We start from the raw sequence: 23,352 nt of genomic DNA, 5'->3' as shown, positions 1-23,352 counted from the left end.
CTTAGTTTGCACTTAAAACAAAACTAATAGTTCACAAATAAAGCAGGTAAAACACGTGAATACATTGGTTTAGTACCAACGTGAACCCCCCCCCAAAAAAACAACAACTAAATTATGGACAATTAAAAAGCAATTAAGGGACAAGATTTACATCTTAAACTGAGAGGCATTATAGGATGAATTGTCTGGCAGGTGACGTTATGTTAAGGTCTGACGTGTACATACCAATGAAGGAAGAAAAAACAAACAATGGAGACACGTTTGTGTTTGGAAATACAGTTCCTTGTAGTGTTTGTGGCAGCTAAAGACGAAAATGCTAGTTTGACTGTGCAGTCCGTTCATTAAAAAGAAAACCTGTACTGTACATCAATTTTGAAGAAATATTTGGAGTCACCGCACAGTGCATTCAACCTTACAAAGTCCCAACAAGTTGTGTGAAGCAGGGCTGCGACTAATGCCGAAGGTCCCTGCATTTTTTAGCTACTGTAGTGCACATTATAAATGTTAACGCGTCAGTGCAGTATTAACAGTCAGATGACAGTAAAAAAAAAAAAGGACTATTTATTCTATATTCTCATATTCTGTATAGAAAATTTAATTAGATGAAGTCGAGGAAAACTTTTTTAAATGACAATAAGTGTTATATTTAGTGAAATCGAAAAAGACGTATTTTTTTACATATAAAAACACGTATTGTTGTTGTTGTTTTATAAAAACTTTATCCATTTATCCATTCTGCTAAAAATGCATTTCCAATCATGATTATTATTATTATTATTATTATTATTATTATTGGTAAAATATTATTAAAGTATGTTAATAGGGTTTTTGGCATCTGTTGAGAGTAACTAATAAATTCAATTGTACTCTAATTTAGACACTTAAAATTAAATAATCAGTAAACTAATGGTTACTTTTAAACTCAAGTAACCAGTAAAGTAAAAGTTACTTTTTCAGGGTAACTGTGGCAACACTGCTCGCCTGTTACCCAATTCATCTGAATGATGGTAAGGGGAACGTGTCTTTATTTTCTGCCTGTTTAGTGTATGAACTCTGATTGGTTGGTGTGGACTTTATCTAGCACAAGTCTTTACTAACTTTTTTTAAAGTCAGTATAGTAAAACACTAGGTTCAAATAAGTAAAAGCAGTAATTTACTATTACTAATATTACTCAACAAAAAATTTTAATCCAACACTTTTGTTTTGGTTCCCATTTTTTTATTAGATGAACTCAAAGATCTAAAACTGCGTCCATACACAATACCACCATTTCTCTCAACTATTGTTCACAAACCAGTCTAAATCTGTGATAGTGAGCACTTCTCCTTTGCCGAGAGAATCCATCCCACCTCACAGTTTTGTTTTTATTATATGGGGGTATGGGGGAATTCATAAAAACAGTTGACTCCTCAGTACAAAATAAAACAAAACTGCACCTTTCAGAGTGGCCTTTTATTGTGGGCAGTCTAAGGCACACCTGTGCACTAATCATGGTGTCTAATCAGCATCTTGATATGGCGCATCTGTGAGGTGGGATGGATTATCTTGACAAAGGAGAAGTGCTCACTATCACATATTTAGACTGGTTTGTGAACAATATTTGAGAGAAATTGTGATTTTTGTATGTAGAAGAATTTTTTCAATGTTCATCTCATATAAAATGGGAGCAAAAACAAAAGTTTTGCGTTTATATTTTTGTTGAGTATACATTTTGTAAGTGGTGAAGTAAGAACTGAGAAGACATTTTCAATGTGCTTTTGTGGGGTCAATGCAGACCAAAAAGTCAAGAACGCAGGAAACATTACATGGTGGCATTTTTGATTGATGCCATTTTGGCTAACTCTTCTTCCTTCATGCTTGCAGGGGTTACCTGAGGACAAAGCAAGGGAGGGGACGGGTGCATGCGCTGCTCATCTGAGTTTTCAAAGGAAAATTGGCGTCATCCATCAAACACTGCATTTAAGAGAAGCCAACGCAAGTCTGGTCAACAAAGGCTGAATAAAAAAAAAAAAGCGTACAGCATAAGGAGGAACATGTGAGGTACAAGCACTGGTGAGGGTCAATCAATCAGCCAGTCGGCTCCTTTATTTAACAAGTGAGGACCACAAGACCCCAAAGGCCACACTCCATATTCTGGCTGGTTGAGCTCGCTGTCTTTCCCTGTAGGAGTAAGGAAAGGAGAGAGAGTCGAAAGAGGTTTGTGAGAAGAGGATTGGGGTTGCTGATGGAGGTGCAGGAAGGTTTGGCCTGTGTCCCCTGGCACGCTGGTGCGCTTCATCTTCTCAGTGCAAGGGCCTGGAACTGGTCCTTGATGGGATTTTCAGCCCCGTGGCCTACGCTGTCCCGGCATCCATCTGGAGGGCTGCGCAGCAGAGAGCCAGCCACTGAGCGACACAGCCATAAAAAATAACCCGTAGGATCTGAGGCTCTGTTCAGTGGACAGGCCAGCAGTCAGTGACACATTCCTGTCAGGGACATGGGCTGATCCCTAAGCTACTGCGTGCTCAGTGGAACAGACTGCATGCTCTGTAAGGCAGCCTCCATCCAACAATTGACTGCTTCAAAGCGTCAGAAATTGGAAAGGAACTTCATGGCCTTCGCTATTCAGCACCTTTTAATGGTGAATTAGCATAAGTGCTGGGAAGTACCATTGATAGGTGGCTTTCACTGGAAAGAATACTATTGCTTCACAACAATACAGTACTTTCTTTGTATGTTCATTCCGTTCCTGCGGAGGAGTGCAATTTAAGTGGCACAGTATCCAGAACAATAATATCAGAAATATATTATTGAAAATCAGCACCAAATATGCAAAGACAATCATTACGGCATCTCATTGTTGGATCCAATTTGTGCGCACCCCAGGAGACAGAGAAGCAAGTAATAGATGGGTACTATAGAGAGCAATATTGGCAGTGAATGCGAAGAAGATTCAGCCTGATAAAAACTGATATGACCATGGAAAGTTTGGATCGAAAAAGGCTTTGGCTTCTCCTCAGAGATGTGCTGCATTATAAGCATATTTTTTTTCCCCTCGCCTGCCGACTGTAAATTCAGTAAATGTAGCCCCGTGGTGGTGAGGTGGGCAGACGGCAGACTGTATAAATAAACAGAGTCTGTCTGAGGGCAGCGCTGTGGCCCCCACCTGCCCGACATCAATCAGTATTACAGCAGCCAGTGGCAGACCAATCGCCCTTTTATAGGCTTGTGAAATGATCAAACATCTGCTCATAACCATGCTTCATGTATACATGTTTCAAACATACATTACAGTATCAAATGCTACACTACAATTTGCAATAAAATTGCAAAACCGGAGTAAAACTAAAAGACTGAAGTGCAACAGTGTTGTTGTTTGGTATGATCAGCCTTTAGGAAATCATATTTATTATAGGGTCACCAATGGACTTTTAAAAGTCCCAAAGCGGCAGCTACTGGAGCGCTATCTGAGTTAGCATTTTTTATTTTTTTTTAACATGCTTTCTATAAAAAGGAAGGACTCACTACATATATTGATTGATGCAAGAAAGCGCAAGAAAATGGATGTTAGCTGCTCAGCCAAAGTGGAATCTGTGGGGCAGTTAAGAGAACAACCTCAAGTCGCTTGTAACTCTTGAGGTGATCGATCATTTTCAGAGCCAAATACTCTCTCATCGGAATTCCTGCAGCTGTTGTCAAAGGTCATTTTTGAAAGCTTGAACATTCACCGTCAACTGATTTTGAAGAATTGAAAAGATTTTGTTGGATAATGGCGTCAAATTTGATATTTATGCAAAACCTGAGATCAACAAGCATAATTTGATGTTAATCGAAAATTCAAAATATTTATTCATGTATTTACTGTATTTAAACAATTCAACACCTTGAAATGTGTCGATTTCAATCAAATTTCACAAATATAAATATCCATTTAGACAGGAATCAACATGTCAAGGTAATCAAAACACTTGCACATGGATTTCTGTAAGGCTCACCACCACATATGGCTAGCATTTTGTTAATGTCATTTTGTTCAGGTGTTCAGCCCAAACATTATGTAGATGCATGACATCGTTTCCATATATCATTGTAAGTTGCTCCCCAATTCCCCAAAGGAGCAAAATATCACGTTCAAAGACGACATTCCTGGTGTCTGGGGACAGAGTGTTAATGTTCATCACAACAACAAAACTACTGTAAGGTACTCGTTCCATGATCCTCTGTGCCTTGATTTGTGGTGACAACTAGAATAAGACATGCGGGTTTTGAAGTCCCTTATTGACAACCATCCTCACTCCTTGATGCTCCCCCAACAACTCGTTGCCATATTATTGAGGACCTCCAAATATCCAACGACAGTACTGGTTCCATGGAGGAGTTAATACAGAGGAAAGAGTGGTGAATGCTTTGAAGAAGTCTTTTTGGTCTTTGCTAATGAGGTATAAAATTGTAAAACCACCTCTTCTTGGTCTTAGGAGGGATTTGACTTCTCGATGGATTTTCTGGTGAGAGGAGCTTACTTGTAAACAGAAGATTGAGACTTGAGGACTGATAACCTTCCTCATAAGTGAAAAACCTTCAGGTGCACATAGTCAACGCCATCACATAATTTTAGCATGCTGTTCATCAACTTTGCTCAGGCGCACTAAATAAATGGACATAGAGGTCATAAAATCATGAGTACGTGTCATTTTCCTCCAGAAAACTCAAGAAAGGTAAAACCACCATTTCCTCATTGAGTGCTTATAAGCCAGCTGTGTCGATGGAAGTTCAGCAAACACGACAAAAGTTGAGGCAAGTAACTAGCTTGGCAGCTGTAGTCGACAAAGGTAGCAAAGGCCCCGTCCATAGAGGAAGGAAATGAATCCAAGTGGTCCAAGGTTAATGGTGGCTTAGAACAAAATGGATTCAGTGCCAGGGGTGTGCTGACAGGTGATTTGACAAGAGTGAAGGCGGTCCATCAATCTCACGTTGGCCTCTCTGACCCTTCCCCGCCCAGCCATAGCAGCTAGGGGGTGCCAAGTGTCGCAGTGCCCTGACCTGGACAGGTCTCCAGACAGCCCACCCGCTGTCAGCCTAAAGCTCCCCCTATGGCCAAAGGACACACCATCACTTCATGCTCGACTGGCATAATGAAACTGTGATTGGAAGATAGTGAACTGTGACAGGCGGCACTAGCCCCAAATTCGTCCAGCCAAAAATCAAACACCTCACTTCAGGTATCCTTTTTTTACTGCCTGATTTTCCTTTGAAATGGCCTGACAATTTAATGGTGCAAAAAGGATGATCTGCCAGCCGAGCTCTAAAATGCGTTCATACTGCACATGGAGGAGAACCTTATAAGTCAGTCACACCGAGAAGAAATATCCGACAAAGTGTGCATTATGACTGTCATTACAGTATGTGCACATGGATCTTCCTATATGAACTTGTTCTTCCTCCCGACCAGCAAAGTAGCCGTTGGGAAGCTCGGCTTCATGTTTAAACCTAACGTAAATTCCCTGTCACAAATCCCTGAGGCAACCAAGCCTGCAGGCACAAAAGCAAATATTTCTGTTCCTGATCATGGCCATTCCCTTTTAACATCCTCAGCCCTTTGCACCCTCCTCTGAACCTACCCTAGCACCACAAGCCAGCCATTTGTCACAAAGTAATTATAGAATTATCGATTGGCAAGCAATTAACACCTTTCTTCTCTTCTTCCACCATCATCGCAGCAGCCACCACCCCTCTCCACCCCATTCTTTAATTTGAACTTGGAGAGAGAAAGGAAAAAGGGGGGTTGGATGTGGGAGTAACACATTTAATCCTGCTGGCATTTCCTAGTTCTCTTCAAATTAATAGGGCGACAGGGACAAAATGGCTTTTCTTTTTCTGCCTCTGTTTTTCCTCTCCTTGTCCCGCCTGCTGATCGTTCTTTGACAGACGAGGAGCGGCTTACACTATAGCCATTTGATACGGCCTCAAATCAAATTGAAAAAAAAAAAAAAAGAATACTCCAGAATGCGCAAAGAATGTTAATATCCCTCTCTTTTTGTTTCATTTTTGCCTTCATCTTTGTTTTTTTCCAGAAGCGTGGAATTGACCTTGTGGAGTAAACATTTCTGGCTGGGAAGTACATTCGAACATATTTGCTAGTTTGGTTGAATGTACTCGCTAAATACGTTTGAACATACTTGCAAATATGTTTGAACCCAGTTGTAGTACTTGTAGACTACAGAATATTGTCTAATAATGCCACGGGGTTTCTTCAGCATTTGGCAATGTTTGAAAATTATGTAAAAGACATTGTTTATTTTGTAACTGTTTGAATTAATTATTATGTCTAAAGTGCATGATTTAGGTTCAGCATTTTTCCCATAATGCAAAGTAATGACTTGCACGTGTGGAAGTAATACCTCGTGGCATTATGGGAAAATATGCTATGCTTGTAGCATTTGGCCTTCAAGTATGTTTCAACGTATTTGCAAGTATATTTGAATGTATTTGTGAGTATGTTTGAACATACTTGCAAGTATGTTTGAACATATTTGTGAGTATGTTCTAACGCATTTAATATGTTTGATAATATTAAAATAGATCTGAATGTATTCGTAAATACATACATACTTACCAGTCAAAAATGTTTAGTCCACATTGGCAGTTCCAAGTTTTTCACCCACCTGCAATGGATCGCCATCATGGAACATCACCTTAGGAACATATGGATGCACTGCACAGCCATGCTCCCTTCTGGTATCTTAACAACACATTACTGTCTCGGAGCATCACTTCTCAATTTGTACTCACTTTCCGACACTTTTTTTTTTTTTTTTTTTATCTGCATGGTAATTGGCAAAACATTAAATTTGAAAGTTTGTAGTTGTATACATATTGGATTAGTGTGGTCTCTGTATCCACAACCGAAAACAACGTTTCTGTAAAAGAAAGATGGGTTCAGTGTAGGTTTTGGCTGCACACACCCCACACTTCAATGCAATAGGTCAGGTATGTAACAATCAATGAATTATATAACAATAACCAAGCATTCTTATTCAATGATTCTTTAACCTTGTGTAAAACGGCTACGGTTTGGGATACCTTAGATTCGACACATTCTTTATGCGCTTTCCCTGTTAAATTTTCATCAAAAATAATACCTAGAAACTTAATTTCATTTCTATACCTTGCACAGTCAGTGTTGCTTTAACATCTACATTTCTACAACTGAAAATCATGAATCTAGATTTACTAATATTTATAGACTGTTGGCATTGAACCACTTCATAACATTCTTAAACTTTTTCTATTAGTTTTAATACATTATATATATATATTTTTCCCGGTATAAAATAAAGTGGTGTCATCTGCAAACAAAATACATTTTAAAAATTGCGAAATATTTGTACTATCATTCACATAAAGGGGGAAAAGTACTGGCCCCAGATTTGATCCCTGGGGCGCGCCACAAGTTACATAACTGTGTTTTGATTGTCTATTATTGAATTCAACATATTGTTTCCTATTTTTTTTAAGTAACTGATGTGCAACACCTCTTTAAACAACTTATACAATAAAATTTAATAATCTAGAGTGTCAAATGCTTGTAGATGTAGGTCTATAATAAAAAATAATAATTCTTATTTTCTTTTTTGTAGAGTTGAACTACTTTAGCTATTTTCATTTGTTCTGAGAAAATTCCTGTTATAAATAAGTTGCAAATGTACGTGAAAGGCTCTATAATCACATCTATGATTTGCTTTATCAGTGACATATTCATGTCTGTATTATCGTTTGATTTTATACTAGCAATATTTTGAACTATGTTCTGAATTTCACTTGCTTGTACAGCCTCAAGATCCTCATATAGGCCGATCTGTGCCTCTTGTCATATACACAGAGAGATGTTAGTGAGCTACTTAATTATTCTTACATTTAAATTTGTACAAACCGTATGATGTTTCTCTCTGATCTGAGAATGTGCATATGTATTCTTAAACTGTGCTTCAGATCCTAAAATTGGGTCACGGCTCCGCTTTTAGTGTGTTCCCACAAAGTAAAAGTACCAATAAATATTAATGAGTCAGTATCCCAGGATGAGAGACTAAATTTCCAATTTGGGCCCTGCACTAAAAAAGAACCCTGGTGTTATACGGATTTAATTTTGTTCCGCTTTCTCAAGTCAGGGGCACTTTAAATTACAATTCTTGTCACCACACCAGCAGATGAGATTGAGCCAACGATGCCACCTACCACAGCAATTTGAACAAAATGACTCGTATTGATCATGCAAATGATAGTCGCTGAATTAGTGCCTTGATTATGACATGAAGTGGATATGAATGGGTCTCAATTTAAACTTGTATACACCATTTAATGAAAATGTTGTCAACAGGGCCCTTAGTGCAAATGAAGAACCACTAGTGAATGGATCACATTGAATGTCACAGCTTCCTCCCTGGAAATGATAAAATGCTTCTGTGAGTGGACCTTATTTTGCTGAAATTGAGGGACAATTTGAGGTCATTGAGGAGCCTTTTTCTTCCATGCTGAAATGTTGATCAATAAGTCCTCTTGGAGTTTCATTCAAACAAACATACAGCAATACTCCAGCTTGAAAAACACAGTGGTATTGACCTGTTTTTCTTGCCCTGCAGCACCTTCTTATTCTCTCAAAGAAGGGGTAACCCAGGAGACAGCCTTTGCGTTGGCTTTTATGGCTCCTGACAGGGACTCTGTTACCATCGCATCAAAGCCTGCTTGCACTTTTGCAATGCGTTTTGTGAAGTTGACATCTGAGATAGTTGGAGAAATCACAGGATGATTTTCATGGATTGAAGCTCGTCTGTTAATCAGCATTTTTGATGTTTGAAATGTTTCATGTAAGATAAGTTGGTTTCGCAACAACCAATCACACGATACATAGTTTGGATCACAGACTGTGGAATGGATGGATGACTTACATCAAAGCTGACTACTTCAGACAATGGAAAAGTTACTTCATCTATATAGCAGTAGAGTGACAATCAATACTGGTGTTTTCTCGTATCAGCGTAGTCAGCGATTGCATGACGTAGCACTTTGGCGAGGGTGGCAAAATGTGCGCCTAGCAAACAATATATCGCTGCGGCAAGTGTCAGCCACTCGTCCCTGACTTTGATGAGCCATCGCTGCATTAATGCCTTTCATCACACTGCCCATTTCAGTAGCTCCTTGAAAAAGTGTAATGGTGTTGATGTAGCTATCTTTCTCTCACTGACCATCCCATTATCATTTTTCAGCTGTTCGCTCAACAAACGTAAAACACAACACGAAGAGTTCACTGTGTGGAGAAAGTGTTTCAGGTTTTCTACTCACGTTGCACTGCATTGAAAACATGATTATTTTTTTTTAAAAAAAGGGAAGAATATCCAGTTTTTAAAAGGAAAATTAAACACTTTCTTTACAATAATATGGTTTTGGTTGAATTAAGCCATAATATCCACCTGTTTTCATCCATCTATATTATTCATCCATCTCATGGGGCGGCCATTTGCCTCCTGCTGTCGGCTGAAAATGACATCACAGTGCTTAAAGGGACAGTGTGTATTTTTTCGTGTCATCTAGTAGTGAACTAATAGAATGCAACAATTTTGAGCAGTGTGCACTAAGCAAGGCTACTATGTTGCTAATAATTATTATTTGAGCAGCAAAGCGGTGAGCAAGAGTGGCTAGCAAGACTCACTGGAGTGGCTAACAAGACTGGCTAGCGGGAGAAGCTAGCTAGAGCAAAGCAGACAAAGACACGCGGTGCCAGCCCAAATCATGGTAGGCTACTCAGAGACCACCAGCAGGCCCCAGCTGTGGAAGGTAAGTGGCGGATGACCCACTGGGTCCAACACTAACAGCAAACACGACCAGAGGCTAACTATGTTTGTGAAGTTCTTCTCCTTTGGGCATCCAGACAGAAAGATGGTGGTGAAACATGTCAGCCTCCTGTAAGGTGCAGCACAACCTATATACAGTAATATACAATTGTGGTTGAACATTTACATACCCTTAAGTTATGTAAACTTATGAGTGTAAATGTAATGTACAAAAGCTAAGTGTCGTTTAATGACACATAAATACTATGAATCGTCACCAAAATTCACATGCACATCTCTACTCATGTTAACTTCTACCTCAAATATCAAAACAATTGCCACATTATTTTGGATTTCATGGCAATTATGCCTTTCCCTCACCATACAATGCGCTCATAAGTTTACATACCAGTAGTGTATGTAAACCTTTTTACCAATTCGTTGACCTTTTCCGAGACGATTATATTAAAAATGTACATAGATGTAATAGAACATGTACTTTTTTTTTTTTTGCATATTATTGAAATTAACAATATATTTTTAAAATGAATGAATTATTAGTTTGCCACTAGTAGATGGCGCTAAATAATACACACTGAACCTTTAAGTTAAGGGTTCAGGTCACGACCAAGTCTGCCGGATTCACTCAGGAAAATGCACTTTTTAAATACAGGATGTACACACTTTAACTTTCTCATTCACACACGTAAGCTTCTGTGAGTGAGTGAGTGAGTGAGTGAGTGAGTGAGTGAGTGAGTGAGTGAGTGAGTGAGTGAAAAAAAGAAATAATAATCCGCGCGTGCTTTCAAATTGCCGCGGGAGTGACGTCACGCAGCTGACACGTTCACCCGCCCCGTTTGCGACACGCCCCCCCCTCGCTCTGCGCTGCGATTGGCTGGAGGGGTGTAAACACTGTCTTTCCACAGAAACGGCCCACTGTTTACAAAACAAACACAAAATGGCAAAATACAGGCTGGGGGTGTGGGGGTTTTGGACAAAATCACCCCCACACGTTATAAAAAGCCCATATTTATAAATTGAGAAGTAGTTTGTTTGTTTAAATCCTGTATTTATAATGTGCATTTTCCTGAGTGAAACCGGCAGACAGCCCCTTTAATCTTAAATGTCAGCAGAAAGTAAACGTTCAAAAATTGATCGAAACTGTAAGTGTAGCTACAGTACAACATGAGCATGTGATTGTGCTTTAGTATGAGCCAGTCATTGAGTCTACTGTAGTCACACTGGCTACTTCACTTGTAGCTACAATAAAGCACTTGATCATATCTGCTCTTTATGTGACAGTGACAAAGCTGTAAGTTTAGAAACAATTAGCCGAGATGTGACGTTTAAACCTCAGTGCCGCTGATCATTCTGCCACCTCTATAGGCTTCTGCGTTGACTTTGTACAGTATAATTCCAACCGCTTTGCATAATTGACAAATGGGGAATACTAGATTACATTGACCAGACAGGTAGGTCAGAATATCGTTTATCCTCTTTATATCATCATAATGACTTAATGAATTAGCGTCTTGAGAAACTGCTAAATGAGGTTGTTGAAGGGGCCGGTGGAGACTTGGCTTGGCCGGCCTTCCCGAGTGGGTGTGGCAAAATACAGAATAGAGTTGTAGGGGTTTCTGGGTGGCGAGGGGGGCTGGCTGGCGCAACATGGCGGAACATGGTGCTGCTCTTGTTCCCAGCTGAGCCGGGACCTGTGAGCCCCCTCTCCCACCCCTACGCTTGCCTTCCAAGCTCTCATTTTCCACATGATTAGCGTGCCACCTGTCCTCCGACTGGCCCTTGGCCTCCAGGTCACTCACGTCACAGTAGCGTTTAGCGCTGGCAACGTTTTCGCTGAGATGTGCTTAATCACTGCGGACCCCTTTGAAATAGTTTATCGTGTAAAACTTGAAACTTTTATCAATTATTTATGAATACAAAAATGCCTCAACAACAAGATCTTAATACACTGGTGATACTGGACTATTTATAATAAAATAAGAAAATAATCACATACCCCAAATCACCCTAGAAAAGTGTCCCCCCCCATCTATAGTGTATGATATGGTGCCCCGATTTGCTGGTATTCTTTATCATTAGAGTGAATAATATGAATGAATTGAATCATCTTTTAAAGTATTTTTAAAGTCATGTTTTTCAAAATCTTGTTCTAGCAATCTACAATTTTTTTTTTTAATAAACAATTTTTATTGACCAAAAACAAGGTATAACCAGTCACACAATCGTATCATCATTTTGTTTTTGTAAATTTTACCCCAATAGAACTAAAAAATGAAATGAAAATGACTTTTTAAAAACAACCACCCCGGAACAACACACAGGGGCCCCTCTAAATAAGATGCATTCTACACTCTTTACGGAATTTTCCTAAGCTATTTTTGGCTTCTTTACTTAGCATTTAAATCTCTTTAACTTTGTTTGTTACTGCTTTTAAATACTGTACTTTTAAGTAAAGTATGTGAAGCATATTTGTTTACGTTGTGAGTGAAATGTGCTGTGAATTAATGATACTTCTTTTGTTATTATTTTATAAACCACTGCCTATCAATGAATGTCGTGCACAAGCAAGATACAAGATATTCAAAGTCCTATATTAGCGTCGGAAATAATGGTAGCGGCATGTTACTTGTTAGTACTTGACGATGTTGATACCATTGTTTTAATGCCGTATCGGGGCATCTCCCGATACTGGCATCGGTATCGGAACAACGCTAGTACTGGTAAATGTCTAAACAATGTGGAACTTTTATGTTCCTTATTAAGCCCCCCTGTATGAAACCCAAACTCTTTGATTTTTACAGTGATATTCAGTGAATTTTATAGTACTTAGGCCAGTGTTTCCCTGCCTTGAGAGGTCATCAGCATGCCAGAGGAAGCTACCTATTTTTACCTAATTTATTAAAAAAATATTTATTTATTACATATTACATTTTTAAACTATCTATGCTAGTAGGTCTTAATTTTATTTTTATTATTATTATTATTATCATCATCATCATTATTATTATTATTATTATTATTATTATTATTTTACACTTAGCGGTATCCTAAGTAAAAAAAAATAATAACAGTGATGTAGTGTTCATTCAAAATAAGACTGACGTAGTATTCCTAGAGAATATTTATTAGTTTAAGCCACTTTTAACATCAGGCTACATATAGTTTAATGTGGCACTTAAATAATGATACAATTGAAATGTCGTAAAAGCACGTAAAAGCGAATCAAAAATTGTACTTGAGTACAAAAAAAAAAAAAAAAAAGCAGCTGAACTCATAAAATTGAATCACAAACCACTAGTGGCCACCTGTGGCCGAAAAATAAAACTGCATACTTCTTTCTGCGTCTACACAATGCGCACATGTCGACACATCCACAGACAGAGGTTGGCAAACTCAAATCCGAATCCAGTCCGAAGACTGTTGGCCAGAGGCTAAATTTTAAATTCATATTCATCTCATTTCTAGTTACTGAACGGGGTCAGCCACCATCGCCAGTACTGATACCTTGAAATACGGCCGGGTAACGGTACTTACCTATTCCTCCTTATTAGCTAAATACAATTTACCTGCATTTAAATAAGCTCCTGTCCATGAAAATTACTCAAATGTCCTTTACTTAACCAAAATTTCATAGAGGCTGTATGCATAGCCACAAACTTTACCCTGATGTATTTGATTGTATTACATTTTTAAAATGTTGCATATTTGTATTTATTTCAGTAGTTCTTCTTCAGTACTCATCTCCACTCAACAATGTATAGCAGGGGTGTCAAACTCATATTAGCTCTGGGACCACATGGAGAAAAATATATTACCAAGTGGGCCGGACCGGGTATATAACTTATAAACAATTGCCGTCTGTTAAACACATATATCTTTCCTATTTTCAGGCCAGCCCGAAATTGTGGGGCTCAACTATAAATATATTGTTCCAAAAAATTAACGAGAATACAAATGGATGTGGCAACACTTTGCCCGTATGAGTTCCAGGTATGTTATACCTACCCGTTTTGCATATATATATTTACCAGAACACATTGCGTGGCACAGTTAATTAAGTTTTAGGAAGTTAATCCATGTCATGTGTATTTGTGTTACCAGTAGCTGAATGTCTGTCGCATTCAGCACGTTTACCGTAACTTTAAGTTGTGTGTAAAATATTGACATCCAGGTCAATTCCGTGTTCAAGTTGCATTGCTCATCAGGATTGCTTGTGAAATTACAAATTTATGTTTTGATTTTGGCCGGCAGATTAATTGGTCCAACATTACTCTTTTTTTTTTCTTTTTTTTTTCTTTTTTTTTTAAACTTTACAAGAGCATCTCACGGCCCGGATTAAACCACTTTGCAGGCCTGATATGGCCCGCCGGCCATATGTTTGACACCCCTAAGCTTAGTCACAGACAGACAAAAGCAAACGGGACATCATTAACCTATGTATGCACCTTTTGTTGCATTTTTGATTATTTGATGTAAAATATGTGCCCTGGCAAGTTGGCTCAGTAAAGGTTTGGAAAAAGTGGCTGAGCCGGTGATGCCAGTGTAGTTCTTGTATAAATCAGCGGAAGGCACTGTTTACTACCGAATGGCTCCACAGCTTTGCTGACTGCTGCACTGCTATCAAATGAATGGATTCTATGACAATATCGCCAGTCTTAACGCATTAAGAATTCATACGCTGTGAGCTGGAGAGCAACAGCTGGAAATACATTAACATGACAAGATTAGATGCACCAAGACACTGACGGTCTTCAACAGGATTATTATTATTTTTCTCCACATAAGATTCACCAGGCGTACGTGTTTGCATAATGGGAAAATTGTATCTAGATGTGTCCAGATTGTGTAGTGTTGTATCCTGAGAATGTACCTTGTTCAAAACCAGCTTTTTATTCTTCTTCTCTGAATACATTTTCCACCTGTTTGAACCTGTTGTGTGATACACAATGGCAGCGTGTGACACGCCGCGTTATCCTTTGGTAGCAATGCATGCTGGTGATACATTCGCGCTCCGTCAGAGCAAAGGATTGGCTCTGACCCATGTTGGCCGCACTTCTGATGTTAGTGGCTTTGGACAGCAGGGAAAAGCAGAGGGTTACTAAAGAGAGATGGAGGTCACAGTGTTAAAATAAAAAAAAGAGAAAAACCCTCCATTTATAAAATGATGACAGTCTTCAATGTCCATGTTCATTTTCACACCTGCATGAGTCTACATTATGACCCAATGAAATTTCATTACAACAGTTTGCGTTACCTGAGTGATCTTTATGAATATGTGATGAAGTTACTCCTGTCTTGCCTTTTAAAAATTAAGTTTTGTCTTTTCCAAACTCGTGTTGTAGCAAATTGTGTGACAAATGTTGTGATAGCTCAACTAATGAGCCGGTGGATGCCCAGTAAAACCTTGTATTGCGAGTGCATGTTGTTCTAGTCATTACCAACCCAGATGCTTTTTGGTTTTTAAGGTCATGTTGCCAGCTCCGAATCATTTGTGAGGAGATCGCTTACCAGTTTCGACATCAGCCTGCTCAATACAAATTCAGGCATAATTGAGCACAGATTGGAGTTTTGTCTCAAAGGGAGCGTGAGGGGGCAAGAGGGGGGGAGGGAAGAGGAGTGCGTCAGACTGAGTAAAGTTTTTCAGGTCTTTGTCCCTCCTCAATTTGCATGCCTAATGAAGCTGAGCAGGAGTTAATAGTGGGTGTAATGACTTCTGACTGGCTAGGTTGTGGGCTGCGGGGACAGGATAGGCCTTGTGAATGGTTAACTGTGGGCAAAGGACACATTGGGAGGGAGTGGGAAAGCTTTGCCACTAAAATCTAGGGGAACCCACAATTTCATGTATGTGTCTAAACACATACTGTATTTTTTCCACTGGACTGGAAAAGATTCTTACTTTTTGCTAAATCACCAAGCCGAGTCAAATAGTCTAGCTTCACTCATCCAAATAGGCTGCCAAATACGCTACATTAACTGCACTGATGATTTGCCCCTATTATACAGTACGAATAACTAATGAGTGGAGGCTCCATTTTCGAACAAATGACTACATTGTGACAACTTACACCTTCAAACAATGTCTACAATTCAGCAGAAATTACACAAGAAATGCACAAGAAATTACAAGTACCTGCTGAGAATTGGCAGTTTTATGCATAAGGAACAAATACAGTGAACAATGTACACTTTTCGCCGGTGATAAAATGAATTTCCGCAAAATCTGGAAAAAAAAAAAAAAAAAAAAAAAAAAGTTGCCAGGTCTATGTACTTCTTCTCCTAAAGAAGACCAAAAAGAAGCAACTACCGCAGAGGTAAAGACGTACATGAACGGTTGTCATAGCAACTAACTTTTGGTTTCAATAACAAAGATTTACAAGGCATATTATTAATACACCAGAAATGTCCTTTTGGCTATAAAGTATTGCAGGATCCTGGTTAAGGTAAGCCATTTTAAGATAAAAAGAACGTTATTAAGCAGATGTTTCATCGTCCTTGCGTGCTTTCAGAGGCATAGCGTGCTCTGCTACTACTAATTTCTAAACACAACTGTTTACTTTCCTTGTACTGCCGGCACTGGGCTCTGTTTTTTGGGGCACTTTGAATAAGCAAATGGCACATTTGAACAGCATTCTGAGTTTTTGAATTGTCTGAGTGATGCAGTGTACTCGGAGCGTAATTCCGAACGCGCCCACAATGACGGAACAGGGATTATTTTTTTTAGGTGGGTGTTACGTTTAAAGTGTATCTAAGTTATTATATATTTGCTAAAATGCTTCACACTCACATGAACTTCAAGTGAACTGCTTTCTTCAGATGAACTGTACCAGACAGTGTGGCTGTGTTTAAAATGAGTCACACTGTCTGGTACGGAAGCAAACATAAGAACTTTCATTGCTAATGGAGAATCACATGCTTATTTGAAACACACTTACATCCAAGCAGACAAACATGTTATTTTAAGATAATGCAGTGTTGCACTATTGCGCTTTCCCCACCCCTTAGTAGTGCAAGGCTATTTTTCGTAATCGGATAGGGAACAGTCCCAATAAATAGAGAGGGCGCAAGAGAATTGCCAGACGATCTTTGACAGCTTGTACCTGGCAACGCTGCTCTCCTCGCTGTGAGTAAAAACTAGTGTTGTTCCGATACCATTATTTGGCCCCCCGATACCGATTCCGAAATCCAGCTTTGCAGTATCGGCCGATACCAATACCTACGTTTTTTTTTTCCCTCAACATGAAAAAGCTGTCCTGCCATTGGTTCAGAGCATTCAAGGGCCAATAGGATATCTTAGATCGGCATGCAGTGAACATGTCACATATCAGTGAATGTCGTGCACAAGCAAGACACAAGATGTTGCATCCAAAATCCTATATTAGCGTTGGAATTAATGGTATCGGCATGTTACTTGTGAGTAGTCACCGATACCGATACCACTGTTTTAATGCAGTATCGGCGCCTCTGCCGATACCAGTATCGGTATCGGAACAACACTAGTAAAAACAAATAAGTCTTGTCTTCTCATCCTTGTGTTGTCATTCTTATATGTTTTGGTGTGTAAACCTAACAGGGGGCAAAGAGCTCCAATGTTCATGGTCTTGTTTTTTTGAAAAGCAAATTTACCATCGAAAATAACGATGTAAAACTGCAATAGATAAAGTTACGTTCACAGAATGAAAATCCTGATAGAGTAAAGGTGAAACAACCGAAAAACAAAGTAGTGAGGGAACACTGATTGTTTCAAGTAGGTTTTTTCTTCTTTAGGGATGGTGGAAAAAAACGACATTTGACGAAGGCTGTTTTAATATTGAGCAATACACAGCTATGGAAAAAATAAAGAGACCAGCAAATTATTTTGAGTATTTTGAACACTTGATTTTTTTTGCAACTAAATGCTTTAAATCGCAACAAGAAAAATGTTCATTTTACTCATATACAGTACTGTTGCTCTAAATATCAAAATAAAAAAAGTGATAATTATTCAGAGCTGTATAGTGAATAGAGGAATACTAAGACCTGATGAATTGGCTGAAGTTTGACAGTCCAGACAGCAAATATCTCCACAGCTGTCTGTCGACTTCTTTTTCATCCTCAAGCTGATGTGTTTTGCAGCATTTTTGGCGCATCTCACAGAGAATTCAAATTGGCACCAACACCCACACTCGCCACACTGTTGCCAACATTTCTGCTACTGCTGACCGAAGGACACGCACACATTCACACGCGGTCCTCATGGCTACAGATGTAGCCTCGACCAGCTCATCTCCACCAGGTGTTGCTTTATAGCCATGTCACTTTGAGCCCGACTCCATCTGCCACACTCAGCGGGCAAAAAAAAAAAAAAAATGCTTTCTAAGTTTCTACTCTCTTTGAGCATGGTCATGTAGAAAAATACAGTGGATGAAGTCCTTGTGATAGTTGAGCTGTTTTTGGCCATATATGAAAACAACAAAAGTGCAACACTCACTAATTGGAGCATAACAGTTTAACACTTAGCAACTTAGCTTGTTCAATTCAAAAAAAAAAAAGTGTTTCTCACAGTACAGCGACAAAATGCAGTTTTCGCTGGTGAAACTAAAAAAAAAATAAAAAAGCTCTATCTAATGTTTAAAATTCATTTGTAGTAAAAGGCAACACTTGAGCAACTAGAAACAACAGTGGCTGCATGTCTCAAAACTTTTGCTCACTTTAAAAGTGAGCAAGTTCAAACAAAAGATGGAGTTGTTGAACACACCCTGATGCAAATACCATGAAATAAAAGCCGTAATTGTGAACCTTTTTCTCATAATCTTTTGATCTTAAATGCAAATGTCTTCAGTACTGTATATAACAAAAACAAAAAAATTGGCCTTGCTGTTCCATGACTTTTGGAGGGGACTGTACTTGGTGAAGGACTTTAAGCTTAAAACATTTTTCACAAGTTAAATAAATCACTTTCCTTCATCATAGGGGATCTATGTGTCAAGACAAGAGCAGGGCTGGACTGGCACCAAAAAAATCAGCCTTGGCATTTTGACTTAGACCAGGTTCAGTTTGCTGTTTATATTGTATTGATTAATGGTCTTCTCACTCTCTTGGGATAAAATAGAGGAAAATACGAATTAAATCGCACCGTATTGGACCCAAAAGACCACCGGGCATCTGCCCTGTATGCCAGATGGCCAGTCCAGCACTGGACAAGTGTATCTGAGATGTTTTAACAGCATTGCTGTTTTGTGAGCATTCTACTGTAATCAAAATTAATCATTCTGTAGAGCCGTAATGTTGTTTACCCGCAAACCCAAAGTTGGGATCTGAATCGCAGCCTTCCTACCATTAATAGCATTGTTTAGACTTAGCTATCCGTCATCCCACCAACAGGTAATATGATAGCAGAGCAAACAGGCAGCGTAATTAGATTGGTGTTGAACAGTGGGGCGTGTTTTTCTTCACCGCATGCTTGGATATTTAATCACAGTTCTATTTCGGAAGTAAAATACCAACCCCATGTTGAACTTCCACAGTCTGCATCGTTTCAAAAGGTCGAGTCCTAAAGATTATTAGGAGATAAAGATACGAATCATTGACTCATACAAACATATTCATACTTTATGTAGCTATATGTAACACTTGGAGGATTTTATTTTTTATTTTTTTTACTGCAATTGTAAGACTATCCTTGGCATTTTATTCTACTTAAGTGATTTCTTGAATGGACACGAGAACAGAAAGAGTAAATTTTCATTAGTTGGATAATTGAAATAGATCAAAGTAAATAAAAATCTATATTTTAGAACATGGTGGTTATTGGTTCACTAATGGCGTCGGTTATTCCTATCACTTGTGTTGTTGTGCTACGTCCCTTTCAACAATTGCAATGTTCTTTATTTTCACCAAACTTTCTGTTGTGGATGCAAGTCATTAATTGGACCCCAAAGCAGACGAAGGCCGAGCAGGTGAGTAGCAACAATGATTTAATAACAAAAGGAGCACGATGAGTACGTGAGGGAGTAATGCTATATAAAGTGCAACCAAAATGGAACAAAAGGAGCACCAAAGGCGATAACTATCTAGCAAAAAAGTACAACAGAAATCCAAACAAACTTAACGGCTGGGTGGAGTCCCAGCTGAAGGACGTCGTCGGATAAAAACACAAAAATACTAAGAATCAAACAAAAGGCAAAAATGCATACAGTTGTTGTCTCGGGTGTAGCAGTCAGAACTCAGAACAACACGTAGTAACGTAGACAAGAATAATCGGACGGCGTCCTTCAGCTCCTGCTGCACCTAAATACTGAGCTAATTGTGATGCCTGTCAGGTGTGCAGCCCACCCAGAAGAATGCCAGCAGCTGTGGGAGAAGGAAACATGTGACCCAGCAGCCTGACATAATACACAAACATGACACTTTCTTTGCCTGCTGCCACTGGTGGAGTCAGAGGGGAGCAGGCACTTTTATATATATATATATATATATATATATATATATATATATATATATATATACACACAAAATGACTTGTTCCTTAAAGGATCTTTGTGCAGTTTGTCACTTTTTTACTCAGGACTGCCACCTGTGGCCCAAAGTGTAACTGCATCATCTGTGTTACGCTTGTTCATTGTGCGCGTGCGAATACGTGCATGATCTTAAAGTGACAGCCACAGTTGACAAACGAAGACATGGCTTCAAATGAGGTAAGACAAACTCCGGCCCTCCCCTCACCAAAGAAGCTGTGGAATGTGCGCTGGTCCGCACACTCTACTATAAAGGGAAGATAAAAGCTGATAGACGCAGTCAGAGTAAAACAGTCAGGGCTCTTTGTACTCATCTGGACATTGGTGGAGCATGTATGATGTAGAAAAAGATTTTAACATTACCTTTTTAAACGGCACAATGCACCTTTAAATGAATTACACTAAACAAGTGTATGCATGTAAATTTCACTCATGTTAAACTGATGTTAATTGTTCACAGACTTTGAATGTTTTTTTTAATTTTTTTTATATTTTGACATTATGTACAAAAACCTCCTGTGTTTAATATGTACTTAAATATATTTCAACATTCAGAGACTCTGATGGAAATGAATTTATAATGAAACGAATTATTTCGCATAATCTTTGTGTACGCTGAAGCGTCCTCATTTTATAAAAGTGCCTGCTGCATGCGGCTCCATGCCTGCATATGATTGCAATACCTCCTGCTCCAACCGAACGCCACCTTCCACCGTCACCAGTAGATGAATAGTGTGCTGTCACTCGCCAGGCTCTTCAGAGGGCCGGCGCTCTGTATGAGGAAAGTGCCAGTCATTAACAGGAGGGGGAGGAGGGAGGGAGGCAGGATGAAAAATGAGTTCATTTACCGGCGAGTCCTGTGAGCTGCGTAACGTCAGCAACAACCAAGCCACATCACCTTCTCCTCCCATCTTCCTCCCATCACTTGCCTGTGGTGTGGAGGACGGGGGTGGAGATGGGAGAAGTTTTTCACCAGATTTGTACAACCGTTTAAAGAAAGCAAGTAAAACCTTTGAGGAAAAACATACACAAGATTCGTGTAGGTAAGTCTGAGAGGCAGGGGGCGTCACAATGGAAGAGCGAGCAGGTGTTAGCAGGTGGGAGATTAGACATCAAGCCATCATTCACACTGAATGGGTTCAGGGTGATTTTTGGATGAAGATTATAACTTCTGATCACAGCTATGTTGTGTATATAAGATTTGAAATTCGTAAGGATGGTTGAGTACAGATACCAGGTCGATATTGGGTCGATTCCATGCATTTTGTGGCCGTTTTCCGATCAGGAACTAGAAATCAGAAATGAAAAGAATAGAAAATTGCCATTGATTGAATGCATTTTAAAGGTGCATTGTGCCGTTTAAAAAGGTAATATTAAAGCTTTTTCTACATCATGCATGCACCACCAATACCTAGATGAGTATAAAGAGCCCTGGCTGTATTATTCTGACTGCACCTATCAACTATTATCTTCACTTTATAGTAGAGTGTGCAGACCCTGCTCACTCCACAGTTTCTTTGGGGAGGGAAGGGGCGGAGTTTTCTTACCTCATTTGAAGTCATGTCTTCATTTGTCTACTGTGGCTGTCACTTTAAGATCATGCACATACTCGCACGTGCACCATGAATGAGCCTGACAGATGCTGCCGTTACACTTTGGGCCAGAGATGGCCGTCGCGAGTAAAAAAAAAAGAAAAAGAAAAGTGACAATCGGCACAATGATCCTTTAAGGGAAAATGTGAGATTGAGATATGGTCTTTCTTTAAAATATCTATTACCATTTTTGTGTGTGTGTGTGGAAATTTTATGTATCAACAATAGTAGAGGTATTGGTGCTAGGTATCGGTGTCTACTCATGAGTTGAGTACTGGTATCGGTCTGAAAAAAAGTGGTATTGAACATTAATAAACATCATCTCTTTACCAAATAATTAAATCAAAGAAGTGACATCATTTGTTTGTATGTTTTTTAGATAGTTTTATTGGCAAACTCATTATTATTGCAGCCATATATTACTATATTGTATGAAAATATGAGGATTATACAAGGTCTCATTCCATCTTATTAATGCTACCTCTAAATTTACCGATATTGAGTGGATGGATTTTGATGTTGTGGTACTCCAATTCTTTCCCTGGTTTGGCAGCCCAATACAAAGTCTGACACAGCACATTTCACTCTTGATAAGCTAGCCGCCCATAGTGCCGGGCCGCAATGTTCATTCAAAAAATTCCATACACATCCCCCCCCCATCAAGCAGCTTTAAAATTTTAAACTGCCCATTGTGAGCTTATGGCGTATTATGATTGTCCTCGTCTTTGAGCCTGTCTCTTTAATCACTGTTATTTCCTGCAGGCAAGTGAAGGCAACAATGTTTATTATGTTAGGGCGACGCTGTCATAGTTTACACCAAACACAAGCCGTTTGTCACTGTCAGCTCAGCATATGAGAGGAAGGTTGGGCTCATCGTAAACCTGAGACTTTGGAAGTCGTGATTATGCCCGGTCCTCCTCTCAAGTGCTTAGCCACGGCATACAGTAAACAAAGGTGATGGATGCAGATGTCTCGTTGTCGAGAGCTTTGCCATTGGCAGAGTCAGATGTGAAATAAATGGATCCAAAACCTTTGCAGTGATAGAAGCACAAAAAGGGCCAGCAACTGATGGCAGCGTAACACTGGAGTTTTATGAGGAGCACTCCTTCAACTCTGGCAGCAGGGACATTTTCCTAAATTATTTACGAGTGAGGCATTGCTAATGTGCGCAACAGATAAGGGACAATAGATAAAGAACTGACGTGAAATTAATTGCAACAACAGAGTGCGCTGAATGACAACACTAACATGCTGATCTGAGCAGATGATTTTTTTAAGGGTGTGTTTATTATTCTTCCTCCTGTATTGACTATACTGGCATACTAACCTCTGCTAATTAAAAATCAAACATAGGAATCATTAATGTCACATGGATTTGCCAATCCGATCTGTGTTATTCAATAGGCAAGTAAAACGTGTCTTCAAAGGAAGATTGCATTCCT

Source organism: Festucalex cinctus, chromosome 8 (assembly GCF_051991245.1).
Source record: "Festucalex cinctus isolate MCC-2025b chromosome 8, RoL_Fcin_1.0, whole genome shotgun sequence".
NCBI lineage: Eukaryota > Metazoa > Chordata > Actinopteri > Syngnathiformes > Syngnathidae > Festucalex > Festucalex cinctus.
This window is presented reverse-complemented; position numbering follows the sequence as displayed.